We start from the raw sequence: 12,350 nt of genomic DNA on the forward strand, positions 1-12,350 counted from the left end.
GAGTATCCATAAAAGGACGGCACAGCTGTGAGAAAACAAATGCATATAATTAAATCCTGAAGGCCAGCTCATGCATTGGGTCATGAAGCAGCCTTAGCTAAAGGAATCATATGGTTGGAGCACACACTAAGTATTCAAAAGCCAGCTGGTGAATCACAAGGAAGGCATGAAGCCCTATCTCCTGGGCACAGAGGTGGCGCTCCACTCAGCCACCAAGCTTTTATACGTCTCCTGTCAGGCCTATGCCTGGGCTAGAACCCAAGTGGCTGAGATGGAGATTTCATAAAGAAACCGGTGTAAAAACTTGTAAGTTATTTATCTGGGGATACAGCTAGGCTAGAAAGGGCATGTAAGATAACCAGTCCTTATTAAAAGGAACACATATTTCCAAAGGAACTCTTTTTCTATCAAGTTACCCTGAAATTTATTTAAATGAAGGTGCATTTGATAAAAATAGCAGTTTCCTTCTCTGTGCCTGGATGCTAATGAGCTCAGAAGGCACTGATTCCTCACTTTGATATATTCGCTCTCCTCACCACACCTCTCTCTGGCACTCCTAGGATCCCAGGGTGTTGAAATGAGGGTGGCTGGTACTTAAAAAGACTTTCCTGGGTGAGAAAATACAATGACGTAACAATTTCTTTTTTAAGGAATGAGGGAAGAAGGGAGGTGAGTGGTGGGTAGAAAGAGTATTGTTTTAAGAAAATTGGAAGGCCAACTAACTTCACTTGTCTGCATACTTTGTGGGGGTAGATTTCGTATCTAGCATGTACTTGGGGGCTTTCTGGGGTCAAAGGAATAATAATAACTTAGGAATATAGGAGAATGACAGGTAGCTGGCAGGTAGTTGCAAGCACAGGCTTTAGAGTCACCTGCCCTACAAAAATAATAGTGACATGCAATGTAGTAGTGTCCCATGATCATCTCTGCTTAATATTGACACATTCGTTCTACAGTATTTACTGAGACTCAGCTGTGGGTCAGACACTGAATTAGCTTCTTGACTCTCACTTTCTAGTTGTGTGATCTGGGCTTGCTAAACCTCCGATTCCAGATCTGTGAAATGGAAATAATAAAGCCATCTATCTCATTGGTTGTTGGGAGTCATAAACTTGATTATGTTTGTAAAGAACTCTTCTCATTGCTTGTTACCTACTAAGTGCTTAATAAATGTTATTGGTTTATTATAATCATGATTATTACTATTAATGAGACTCTAGGTGATTGGATGTGGCTATCGGTACATTGAATTTATCACAGCCCTGTCTGCAAGAGGATACTGAAGAAGGAGAAAAGAAACATAGAAAGAGGAACCTGGCAAGGACATCAGCTTTTTCTCATCCCACAGTTTGTCTCAGGCCAATGCCGTGACTCCAACGGTCAAATTGACGGGAGGACCAGGTGATATGTATAGGGAGTACATGATATAATCCAGCTTTGACACCAGAGAAGGTGGACTGGGCAGCCAGGACATTGGCCTTCTTGCTGAAGAAGTGGTTAGAAAGAGAAATGGAGGAGCTGGAAATCCCTTTTTATTTACCTAGAACTTGGCTCTGTTGCAAGATCTAAATAAACTACTTCCATTTGTATAGACTTTTATATTGTCCAACAAGATGCTATCATCCACATTCTCCCACAATCCTCCCTCTACAACCTTGTAAGACAGAATAGAAAATAGCCCTGTCTTACAGATGAGAAAATGGGGTTTAGAGACACTTATTCTTTAATACCAGTCAACCAGGCACAGAGTCAGGATTGAAGCGAAGCATGCTCGAAACCCAAACCTCCAGTTACTAGAATGTCTGCTATTCCTACTACTGACGCCTTTACAGTTCATGTGGATATCTGTGCTCTTCAGAGGGCTTTTCTGGGCAAAGGGAAACTTATTTTAACCTTGGACAGACAAGAACATGATTAAATAAACAAAACTTTTGGAGACATTGCAAAGCACATAGAACAAAGTCTAAAGCCACGGAGAAGAGAACAGTATGGAGGTTCCTTAAAAAATTAAAAATAGAACTACCATATGACCCAGCAATCCCACTCCTGGGCATATACCCTGAGAAAACCATAATTCAAAAAGAGACATGTACCCCAATGTTCATTGCAGCACTATTTACAATAGCCAGGACCTGGAAGCAACCTAAGTGTCCATCGACAGATGAATGGATAAAGAAGATGTGGCACATATATACAATGGAATATTACTCAACCATAAAAAGAAATGAAATTGAGTTATTTGTAGTGAGGTGGATGGACCTAGAGTCTGTCATACAGAGTGAAGTGAGTCAGAAAGAGAAAAACAAATACCGTATGCTAACATATATATATGGAATCTAAAATTTTAAAAAATGGTTCTGAAGAACCTAGAGGCAGGACAGGAATAAAGATGCAAACATAGAGAATGGACTTGAGGACATGGGGAGGAGGAAGGGTAAGCTGGGACGAAGTGAGAGAGTAGCATGGACATATATACAAAACCAAACGTAAAATAGATAGCTAGTGGGAAGCAGCCGCATAGCATAGGGAGATCAGCTCGGTGCTTTGTGACCTCCTAGAGGGGTGGATAGGGAGGGTGGGAAGGAGATGTAAGAGGGAGGAGTTATGGGGATATGTGCATATGTATAGCTGATTCACTTTGTTATACAGCAGAAACACAACAATGTAAAGCAATTATATTCCAATAAAGATGTTAAAAATAAATAAATAAAAGGAGAAATATAAATAAATAAATAAAGCCACAGAGAAATTTGAACATTATTGTTATTTATTATCCATGACCCTGATCTTGTTGAGGCACTACTAATGGACTCATTTATTGAATTAATAGCTGTGAAGTTCTTATGTACAGTGTCCGGCATATAGTATGTCCTCAATGAACTCCTGTATTGCTGAGTGAAAAACAAATAATTTTACTTACTGAGTGCTTATTAAGAGCTTTACATGTAATAATGCATTGGTAACCACAACAAGCCTCTGGGCCCATTTTAGAGTTAGAGAAGAGGAAGCTGGGGCCCAGAGAGGTTACAGAGCACTAAGTGTGGTATGAACTCAGTTTGGGCTGTATGTATTTGCATGTAGAGAAGTCTGCAAGGAATATATACCTGTCCTTGAGTGGTAAAGAAATTGGGGAAATTTAAATTTAATTCAACTTACGGATTTTCCACAAATAGAATATAATTTATGATACTTGAATATGATACAATTATGATATATTTAATTTTATAATCTTCAAGAATTTTACCTTACTGCATTTAGAGGAAAGTAGGAGGTTTAATACTGTCTGGCCTTCTGTGGCTTAACTTTCGTCAATTGTTTATTCATGAAAGTCTTCTCAAAACACTCAGATTAAATGTGCCACCAACGTCCAGCCTGGGCTCTGACTGACACAAGCATCCACTCTGTGCTACGCTAACGCAATATTCTTGTGAGGAAGGTAGTTTAGACCCAAACTGTAAACTACAGGTGGAAAAACTGAGATGAGTGGCTAGCTTGCCCTAGGCTATGAGGAAAGAGTACCTAATTACAAAGCCTTTTGTTAATTTTGTCTTCACCGGAATCTTATAATGGGCTTAAGGGAGCAACCGGAGGTGGAAGGGCAGAGATAAGAGCTCAAGTCACTGACAGGTAAAGAGGGGAAGGCTCTTGGCTGAATTTACCCTCCCCACTGACAATCTTAGAATTCTGAAACTTGGTGCCTGGGGGAGTTGGGTGGAGTAAGGGATAAGGTCCGGGAGGCAGTGGGTAGATTTGAAGGTAGAATCTCTACTGAGATTGGCCAGGTACAAAGCTAGATTATTGGGATGTTGGAGAGGAAATATTTGTAAGACATACTCCACAAATATTTGAGAAATTCTAAAGGTGGCTCAGCCCTTATCAGACTTGGTCCCAAACAACTGTGCTGTGGGCAAAATTTCTCATAGACCTTCCTCCCTCCCCTCTCCCCCTCCCTCCCTCTCCCCCTCCCCTCCCCCCTCCCTCCTCCCTCCCCCTCCCTCCTTCCTCCGTCCTTCCTTCCTTCCTTTCTTCCTCCCTCCCTCTCTCTCTGTCTCTCTCTCTACTTCCTTACTTCTTTTTTTCTTTCTGTTCATGATTTTACGGGGTTTCCATCTTTTCTCTCTTGGGAGGGGGGAGGAATTTTTGTAAGTTCATTTACTCCAAGGATGAAGTTTTAAAATTACTACTCCTTTAAAAAAAAGAAAAAACCTTAATAAAAGAAAAATGTTTGACCCGAAAGAGGATATTACTGATGATGGAATAATAGGTGTCAATGAAAATATTTTTAAGCGTGATCTTTCTAGCTCACTCAAACAATACCACCGGGGGCTCTCCTACTTTTGCTTTTTAATTTATTTTATTCAAGTATAGTTGATTTACAATGTTGTGTTTATTTCTGCTGTACAGCAAAGTGATTCAGTTATATATATGTGTGTGTATATATACATATATATATAATCTTTTTCATATTCTTTTCCATTATGGTTTATCACAGGACACTGAATATAGTTCCCTGTGCTATACAGTAGGACCTTGTAGTTTATCCATTCTATATATAATAGTTTGCATCTGCTAACCCCAGACTCCCACTCCATCCCTCCCTCACCCGCCTCCGCCTTGGCAACCACAGGTCTGTTCTCTATGTCTGTGAGTCTGTTTCATAGATAAGTTCACTTGTGTCATATTTTAGATTCCACGTATAAGTAATATCATACGGTATTTGCCTTTCCCTTTCTGACTTACTTCACTTGGTACGATAATCTCCAGGCCCATCCATGTTGCTGCAAATGGCATTATTTCATTCTCGTTGATGGCCGAGTAATATTCCATTGTATATATTATATATATATATATATATATATATATATATACACACACCATATCTTCTTTATCCACTCATCTGTCGATAGAAATTTAGGTTGTTTCCACGTCTTGGTTACTGTGGATAGTGTTGTTGCAGGAAGGTGGACCCCCTTCCAGGGCCCAAGAGGGGGCTCTTGCCTAACACTCAGGAATGAATTGTCTGAGGAGAGACATGTGCTGACAAAGCAAAAGATTTTATTGGCGAGGGGCGCCCAGGCAGAGAGCAGAAGGACCGCTCTGCCACGTGGCTCACAGCCTCAGGTTTTATGGTGATGGGCTTAGTTTCCGGCTTGTCTCTGGCCAATCATTCTGACTCAGGGTCCTTCCTGGTGGCGTGCGCATCTCTCTCTCAGCCAGCATGAGGATTCCGGGAGGTTGGCAGGACAAATCTTCTCCTCCCTCCCATGGGCTGGCGTGCCCTCCCTCCTTTCGGCCCCTCCTGAATCCTCCCGGTTAGTTTTTGTTGGCAGCCCCACGGTCTTTATTGGGACCTCCTGTTGTGAGACAGCTGAGGCAAGTGGCTATCATCGTGCCTGGCCGAGGCGGGAGGTTTCGGTCAACAGTTCCCTAACAGTGTTGCTATGAATGTCGGGGTGCATGTATCTTTTTGAATTACAGTTTGGTCTGGATATGTGCCCAGGAGTGGGATTGCTAGATCATATGACAACGCTATTTTTAGGTTTTTTGAGGAACCTCTATACTGTTCTCCATAGTGGCTGCACCAGTTTACATTCCCACCAGCAGCGTAGGGGGGACTCCTTTTTTTTTTTTTTTTTTGCGGTGGGCGGGTCTCTCACTGTTGTGGCCTCTCCCGTTGCGGAGCACAGGCTCCGGACGCGCAGGCTCAGCGGCCATGGCTCACGGGCCCAGCCGCTCCGCGGCATGTGGGATCTTCCCGGACCGGGGCACGAACCCGTGTCCCCTGCATTGGCAGGCGGACTCTCAACCACTGCGCCACCAGGGAAGCCCGGGACTCCTACTTTTTATCAGCCGTTCCGCTCTCTCGTAGGCTCACAGGCTCCCGGGGTGGCAGTGGTGTTGTATACAGCTAGCCCAGCCTCTTCTTGGATGTTTGAATTCCCTATACAGCATCCGTTCCCAGTGGCTGCTCCCATCTGCTGGTGAGGAGCTGCTTCCCTTCAAGAGAGTCTGCTCTATGTTCTGGCAGCTCTGATGGCTTGAAAGTTCTTCCCTGTGTTGAGCTGAAATCTCCTCCCTGGACCTGAGGCAAGAGCCCAGTAGAAAAAGTGTTTCTTTCTTCTCTGGTTTCTTCTCATTCAGACTCACACACAGGGTTTGCTGCCTGAAGTGGAGCTAATGGCCACGTGCTTTCCCCTGGAGAAAACTGCTACTGCTGTGATGCCTGATACAATGTGCTCAGGAGGGAGGAGAGACTCCTGTAGTTGAGGGTTTGGAATTGGAAAAGGCAGGACATAGAGGTGTGTTGGAACCTCAGAGGACATACACGCTAGATTCAATGGTCGTCTCTCTTTGCCAGGAATACACATTTCACTCTGAAAAAACAGAGATAACTAAATTCAAGCAGCAAGAGTGTCATTTACCTCCCACACAGGCAATAATACTTGTACCAGGTTCCCATTTGGAAAAATAGACAAGTTTGTTTGTTCACTCAGATTGAGTTGGTATCAACTAACCACAAGCTCCATATGTTGCTTTTTCTGTTTGGGTTGCTAGGCATGAGGAATTCATGGGGAGCTTACTAAACATGTTTGACACATTTTCGCATGTGAATCATAAATATTGGTGGATTCTTCTCAGGAGCGGCTGTCATTCAGAAATAGATCCTGACTGAAGATTTCCTCCTCAAGAAGACCTGGATTTCAGGCTGCACGAAGGCCTGACTGAATGCAGGAGGCAGGTCCCCCAGTGCTATGCAAAAGAGTAGTAGAAATGTGAATCCTTTACGACAGCCGTGGCATTTTGCAGTTAACAAAACGCCTCCCCATTCACAATCTCATCTGATCTCCCAACTCCCCTGTGAGATAGGTATCAGGGCTGGTAGCTGCCTCCATCCCAGGAATAAAGTCCTGAGCCCCAAAGAGCCGTGAGGGGAGGACAAACCCCCAGCATGAGAATCTCCTGGGAATGACTGGCTCATCTTGGCAGCGCTGGGGCTGTGCTTCCTCAGTGTGGGAACATGCACTCCACTACCTTGCTGAGTCCAGCCATTTCATTTCTTATCTTGGTTTACTCAGTACCGAGCCAGTGGCACTTACATAAATGTCCTTCTGGCATGAGGGAGGGAGAGAGGGGGGAAAGAGAGGGAGAGGGAGAGAGAGAGAGAAAGAGAGAGAGAGGGAGGGAAACAGCAGCTGTCAGCAGAGTGTCAGGCTGGGGACCTGCCATCTCATTGAGCAAAGCTCTAGTCATCTCCAACAATGTCCTGGGTGCAGCTCTAATCATGGGTGATGGGTTTGTCCCAGGGCTCAGGATTACTTCCTGCCCTTAAAGAGAACAGGGAGAGAGAGTCCTTTAGCTGTTACCATGGTGTCACTTGTAAATCATTAACCAGGACAGAGAGGAACCAGAGCAAGATCAAAACAAGTGAATCCTGATACCAAGGCCCCTCAAGACCATGTCTCAGTGGTAACATCTGAGCATTAATCTTACTTGGCTATCACAAACAGGCCATCTGTTTAGGTGGGACAGTGGGGACTACACTTTGCATTTCTTTTAACTCTAAAGAGTCTTCCAATATTTAGCATTTTCCACTGGGGCTGGAAAAACTCCCTCTTGTGTGATCTGCTCCACCTTCCTGCCTCTGACAGCACTGGAGACCCCTCCGCTCTTGATGGCCGTGCTTCTGGAGTTCAATGCCTCTTCTTTTTCTGCAGTTGCCCCATGGAGGAGACTGTGCAACCATCCTGTAGACCCCACTCCAAGGCCCCTAACCCTACAGAGTTTTCTTTTCTCTCTGAGGGTCCCCAGCTTAAAAGACCATCAAGAACCAAGATTGATGAATGTGGATATGGTTGAAGCTTGTTGATTGTTACATGGGGAATCATACTAGTCTGTCTACTTTATGTGTGTAAAATCTCTATAATAACATTTTTTAAACACCTTCATTAGAGTATAATTGTTTTACAGTGGTGTGTTAATTTCTGCTGTATAACAAAGTGAATCAGCTATATGTATACATATATCCCCAAATCCCCTCCCTGTTGCATCTCCCTCCAACCCTCCCTATCCCACCCCTCACAAAGCACTGAGCTGATCTCCCTGTGCTATGTGGCTGCTTCCCACTAGCTATCTATTTTATCTATTTATCTATTTTGGTAGTGTATATATGTCCATGCCACTCTCTCACTTTGTCCCAGCTTACACTCCCCGCCCTGTGTCCTCAAGTCCATTCTCTACGTCTGTGTCTTTATTTCTGTCCTGCCCCAGGTCCATCAGTACCTTTTTTTTTAGATTCCATATATATGTATTAGCATACGGTATTTGTTTTTCTCTTTCTGACTTACTTCACTCTGTATGACAGACTCTAGGTCCATCCACCTCATTACAAATAACTCAATTATAATAAAAAATTTTTAAAAGACATAGCATCAGGATGATTGGACTTGACAGAATTACAAAATGGAAGTCTTGACTCAAGCTCTGAAACCTGGCTGGCCTGAGATAAAATCCCAGCTCTGCCACTTTCCAATAGTAATTGGACATGACACTTAACCTTTCTAAGACTTCCTCATCTGTAAAACCAGAGAAAGATTAGTTACCCCATCAGGTTTCTGTCAGCATTGAATGAGATAATAAATTTTCTTTCTTTTCCATTTTTAAAAATTGAAGTATGGTTGACGTACAATATTACATAAGTTACAGGTGTATGATGTAGTGATTCACAATTTTTAAAGGTTATATTCCATTAGCAGTTACTACAAAATGCTGGCTATATTCTCTGTGTTGTGTAATACATCCTTGTAGCTTATTTATTTTATTCCTAATAATCTGTACCTCTTAATCCTCTACTCCTATCTTAACAAGTAGTTTTCTTAACAAGTGACAGAAATCATCTTTAATTAGTTTAAAAAAAAAAGAGGGATTGCAGTATAAGGATATAAGGGTACTTCAAAATTCTAAGATGGGAGTGCAGCTGACTCTCAAGAGTAAATTGAAAGCAGGGACTCCAAGAGCATCAGGACCATGATACTTGGTTTGACTTCTCTGTGCCTCTCTGCATGATCGTTCTACTCTTCTCTTTACCGCAGACCAGCTTCCTGTTTGTCAGTCGGCACAGTTGAAAACGTGGCCCCTAACAGCAGTTCCCAGGTTTATATTTTCTCAATCCAATAGCACAGCCAGTCTGAGTTTGGATCCCCTGGTCTGGATTCCAAGTTTTCTGGGGCAGGTCTTTTGTCTAGCTTGAACAAGAAGTCTACCCCTATACCCAACAACGAAGGCTGGAGCTGAGGTCATGCTGTGATAAAGTGGAGGCTCCCATGGTGACCATATGGATGGAGTTGGCCAATAGAAGTTCCCAGAGGAAGGGAGAGCAGTCTCCAAAAAATTGTTGGGGTTGGGGTGGGAGTGGTACTGGGCAGACAACATAATGAGAGTCAAAATGCAAAATGCTCAGGACACAGCTATTTGTAGCCAAGTATTGGTTCCCATTCCTTTGAACTGACCCATCTCCATGCCTCCGGGCAAAGTCTTAGGTTAGCGCATCTGACAAGATGGGAGGAGAACTACAGTTACGACCATTCATGCCTTCATTCCAGAGTGCCGACTCCGTACCAGAGAAAGAGGGTACAGCAGGGAACAGAGACAAGAATCCCTGCCCTCATGGGAACTTATAATGGGTGTGATGCAATAACAAACATTTTTAAATATAATGTTTTGCACCTCCAAGGAGAAATTGAACAGGAAAGTGGGATAGGAAGTGCTGGGGGCTATAATTGTAAACAGGGTGGACAAGGAAGTGATATTTGAACAATGGCCTGAAGAAGGTGAAGGAGTGAGCCTTGTGGCTCTCTGGGAGATGAGCGGTCCAGGTAGAGGGGCCAGCAGGTGACAAAGCCCTGAGTCAGAGGGAACAGCAACAAGGCCAGTGCAGCTGGAGCAGAGTAAGAGAGAGGAAGAGTACAGGACATATAAGACCAATGACCTTCACTGGGGTTTTCAGGATTTTCTACCTGGGGAAGAGGAGAGGTGTGGTAAAATACTGATGCTGGTGACCAGAGCATCAGCCCCATCCATTCTTTAGTGATCTGTAAATAATCCATTTCTAATGGGAGATAGCCTGTAATATGGCAGTTTCTCACACTGTAAGAATAACAGGAAATTATAGACAGGGTTGCAAACGGAAGGCCCAGCTGCATGGAAATGCCAGGACAACCCTCACCTCCAGGGCACTGTTTATCAAGCAACTGAGATAGTTGCATAGTGCTGGCGGGAGAACCAAAGTTTTCATGAAGGGTGAATGTCCTTTTGCACACAGATGGGCCAGTGAGGGAAGAAAATGCAAGGCTGGTAAGAAAGAAATTTAATAACCACTTCTAAAAGATGCCAACATAATAATTGTTCTCAGTGCCTTGAATTCTGAATATTGATTAAGAGATGGTCCATGTAGTCCCAGAGGAGAAAACCCCTGTTATGTGATTGTGCCCTGGAGCCCTTTCTGCAATGATCACAGCTGAGTATTTTGAGGGAGGACATTAGCTAACAAACAGCTAGGAGAAAATGGAAAGAGGGAGACAGAGAGAAACCCTTTCATGTTCCCAGGAAATCAGTATCAACCCAAAGCCCACACTGATGTGCTGTTCTCTGGAAGCCATGATTTGTACAGTACAAGAGTAGTTTGTACTCTCAAACAAAATGCAGTTCACTTCTGAGCCTCGGACAACTACACAGAAGAAAGAATGTGTGGCGATTGGGTGAGGGATTCCAGAAGTTAAGCACCTCTCAAACATCTGGGCAGAATGAAAGAGGGAGATGTAATTTAGACAGAGGAAATGAATTACAAAGGAGAAGCACAGCAAATCCAGTCCTCCTGCAGCAAGTGGTCCAGGAAAAGGGGGGTGGGGCATGCTACGAAATAAGCCTCTTAACTAACCTAGATTAATAACAATATTCTCCCCTTTAATAATTGATTCCAATGATCAGAAGAGAGAACTTCTTTCTGTAGTTTGGAATAGCTGGTGTCTCAAAGAGGAACCATTTCTAACAGGTAATTTGCATCTATCTTTAAACTCATGTGACAAAATGTATGTACAAACATACACAAAAATATTGTTACAATGAGGAATGAAATGAGCAAAGGGAGAGGAAGTAGGACATTCTTTCCATGTCTTTCTCATATGTGTACACTTTGGTACGTTGACCAATGGCACATGAATTTGGTTTTCTAATTATGATATGGATTATGATAATTACCATTTCTTTCTTCTGGGCATCTTTGATACCAAGAACAGAGGATTTGGGGGTAAAATATGCCAGGTCACACTATATCACAGAGCATATCATTGTTAAAATGTAGGTCTATCTATCTACCTATTCTATCTATCTACCTATCTATCCACCTCTCTATCTATCTAATAAACAGTACAAATATATGGCACAAAATTCAAAGATTATATATTCTTTCTCCCACTCTATCCTCAGACAGTTTCCCCAGAGATAAGAGACATTATGTGCATCTGTTGTTTAATGCTACAATATACACTATTCTCACATTGCCCTTTTCGCTTAACAGAATAACATTGGGTTGGGTCCATATAGCCCTGTGCCTCATTTTTTTTCAAAGGCTGCATAGTATTCCATTGCATGTTTGCACCATGATTTATTTAACCACTCACCTAGTGATGGATATTTTCGTTGTTTCCAAGCTTCGGTTGCTGCAAACAATACTCTACTTTGGGATGTTAGGCATTAGGTAAAGACAGTCAGTTGAGAAACTGCTCAATGTTTTGTTAGATAATGCTTCACTATTGAAGCACTGAACTGAAAATGAACTGAAAATGTGGAACGACAGTCTTGAGACTCAGCCTGATGTGATGGGGAGTAAAGAAGAGCTATCTTTTTCTACCATCAATTACCATGAAGTAAATGAACAGTGTTAGGAGGGAAGGAGTGAAATAGTCTTGATTATTTTTTAAAATCGATTTTCAGTCTTTTCTTCAAGAGGGTGGGTAAGAGCTTTCTGTATTCCGATTCAAGGAATATTTTCAGTACCTTTGTTTAAGCTCAGTCTAGACATTTGTTGCAAGACAGAAAGGTGATATAATATGTTAGATTGTGCTATTTCAACTTGGGTTATGCTTACAATTACATGGTCCAGAGTTAGAGTTGGACAAAGAAGAAACTTGTGTGAGATTTAGAAGATGGAAGCAAACCAAATGATGAATGTTGTGTGGTCATACATGGTGATGGGCAAAACAGCAAGGCATCTGGCACGTTCCAGCTGGTCCTTGTTCTCTTCTGCTCTGCTTCCCGGTCATCTTCTTAACCTCCACAGTGCTTAGTTATGGCCC

This window comes from Delphinapterus leucas, chromosome 2 (assembly GCF_059928025.1).
Source record: "Delphinapterus leucas isolate spDelLeu-1000000601 "Yukka" chromosome 2, BTC_Dleu_Yukka2, whole genome shotgun sequence".
Lineage (NCBI taxonomy): Eukaryota > Metazoa > Chordata > Mammalia > Artiodactyla > Monodontidae > Delphinapterus > Delphinapterus leucas.